Source organism: Dasypus novemcinctus, chromosome 17, assembly GCF_030445035.2.
Source record: "Dasypus novemcinctus isolate mDasNov1 chromosome 17, mDasNov1.1.hap2, whole genome shotgun sequence".
Classification (NCBI taxonomy): domain Eukaryota; kingdom Metazoa; phylum Chordata; class Mammalia; order Cingulata; family Dasypodidae; genus Dasypus; species Dasypus novemcinctus.
In genome coordinates, this window is record NC_080689.1 from 90,622,496 (window position 1) to 90,624,959 (window position 2,464).

The following is a 2,464-nucleotide window of genomic DNA, read 5'->3' on the forward strand; positions in this document are numbered from 1 at the left end:
ACCTGTCCACCAGCCGCCTGGAAAATCCCCACCATCAGCACAGTCTGTGAAGTCCAGGGATGCCCCGAGGGATGCTTCACGTGTCTGCCCCGCCTTCCCTTCCCTCCAGCTTCTGGAACAACCTCTGCTCTTGGCAGCCTGACGCAAAGCTTTATTGAACTAAAAAGCAAACAGAAATGTATTCTCTCACAGTCCTGGGGAGCAGAAGCTGGAAATCAGGGTGTTGCAGGGTTGGTTCCTCTGGAGGCTCAGAGGGAGAAAACGCCCCTCCTCTCTCAGAGCTCCCGGGGCTTCCTTGCTGGAAGCCTTGGCGTTCTTTCGCTTGCAGGTGTGTCCCTGCGCTCCCTCTTGACCTTCCCGAGCTGGTGTTTCCCATCTCCCCCTCCTTACTAGGACACCAGCCACTGGGTTAGGGCCACCCCAGTCCAGCAGGACCTTATGTGAACTAAGTGCATGAGCAAAGACCCTATTTCTAAATAAGGCCACGATCACAGTATGGGGAGGTTCACACTTCAATATACCCTTTCAGGGGACACAATTCATCCCATGACACCTGGTTTTACTGGTTGGGTCCTGGGGTCTGGCTTCAGAGTGTTGCTTTCTGAAGAGAAGTTGACGTCAGGTTCATAGAAGAATTACAGAAGGATGAGGGGCTTGCCAGCCTCCAGTGTGCTTGGGTCTGCAGTGACCCTGTGCATTCCTACAGTGCTTGCGAGAACAGTTTTGAAATGGTTTGACGCCTTGCTCTGCTCCATCTACAGAGCAAGGTAATAGAAATTCAGACAGTGGCTTGCCCCCTCCCGAATCTCGTGTACTGGGCATCTTGTCTGAACTGTCTAATACTGTAGCCACCTGGCCATGTGTGGCTTGTTTAATGCTAAGTGAAATTTAAGATTCAGATTTTCAGAGGCTCTGAGTCTAAAGGATGTTTGATTAGAGAAAAGAAGGCTAAGTTTTTACTGAAGAGCTGAATGCCTAAGGAGCTAAGGGAGGGTGAGGGCAGCACGAGCTGAATTTAATGGAAGAGCAGTGGAGTCAGGTGAGAATGTCTGCTGAGCACCCATCCTGTGTCAAACCTGCTGACACTCAGCTTAGTTTCAATGTTGAGGAATAGTTGTAGCTCCAGAACAGCATGGGAACAGAGGCTGAACATGTTGGACCTCAGCAGGGTTCCTGTTGGAGACAAATCTCGGCTGTGATGTCTTCCCATTATGGTGTACAGCACTTTGGAGACTACCATTTCCCTGGTGTTTGAGCAGCAAAATTCCCATAATACCAGAGCTGGAAGATCCTTGAAAGGCTGCACCTTCGGTGCTCATCAGGCTGTTCCAGGGAATCTGTGCAGTGATGAGGCAGTTGATGTGGCTTAAGAAGTTGGGTGCCTGTCTACCACATAGGAGTCCCCAGATTTGGTTCTGATGCCTCATAAAGAAGACAGCAAGCTGATGCAATAAGATGATGCAACAAGGAAACACACTGAGAAATACAGCAAGTAGTGAGCAGGGGTGGCTCAAGAAATTGGGCACCTCCCTCCCACATGGGAGGTCCCGGGTTCGCTTCCCAGTGCCTCCTAAAAAAGAATAAGAAGATGAGCAGTCCCTGTGAGTGCAAACAACAGGGAGGAGGGATAACTTATCCCCCCAAAAATCATTGGAATTTCTGGTTCTTGGAGTAATGCTGGAGAGTAGAGAGTCCAGCTGAGACTTAAGCCTGGGGTGGGGTGGCAGTGGTTGAATAAAGGTGGCTTTAAGTCTGTGGGGGGGAAAAAAAAGAACAAGGGGAGCCCTTAAGTGTTGAATGTGGCTCCCAGGGATGGCTGAGCAATTTTATATAATTTGAAGGGATAGTATTGAACCTTTCTCAACTCTACTCAGACCTTCTAAGTTTCAAAACTGTGGTAATAGTGAATATTCTCGAGAGGAAGGATGGCAAGGGGTCTCCCTATCCAGCTTTCCCACCACTGTGCTTTCCCACCCACTGCTCCAGTTTTGATGAGGGAAAGGAAAAAGAGTAGAAAAACTGAATTATCAGTTGCTTGAGGGAAGGGATGCTGCCTTAGCTGTGTCTGTACTTCCTTAAGAGAATTTGCTAAAAGCAAACTCAGTGAGTGTTAGCTTGAATGGGTGGGAGAATGAGAGGGGAAGGCTCGGTGCTCACACAGAAGTGGGAGGACAATCAAAGTGGGTTTGCCATGCTTCCCCACCCCACCCCAATACGTGACGTTTCACACGTGGGCCCCCAGCACTGTCCTTTGTGCCCTGCTGAAGCCTGCTCCCTTCTGTTTCCATATCTGGTGCTCCTCACTAGGGGGTGGAGGCGGGGAAGGAGCACGTCTGACCACGTGGTCTGTGGAGCCCCGTTATTGCTGGAAGGAGAGCAGTGGGGGCTTCAGAGGGCGGATGCAGGCAGGAGGGATTTGATCCCTGCCCACCGTTTACCAACTGTATGGCCTTAACTTGTTACT

At 50.2% G+C, this 2,464-nt stretch overlaps 1 non-coding gene across 1 annotated transcript; it reads left to right on the forward strand.

The window, feature by feature from the left end:
- Positions 1-654: 654 nt before the first annotated feature.
- On the forward strand, positions 655-788 carry LOC111766774 (small nucleolar RNA SNORA9). The gene has a single exon (XR_002798743.2). It is a non-coding gene; the product is annotated as a small nucleolar RNA SNORA9 (small nucleolar RNA).
- Positions 789-2,464: the final 1,676 nt, after the last annotated feature.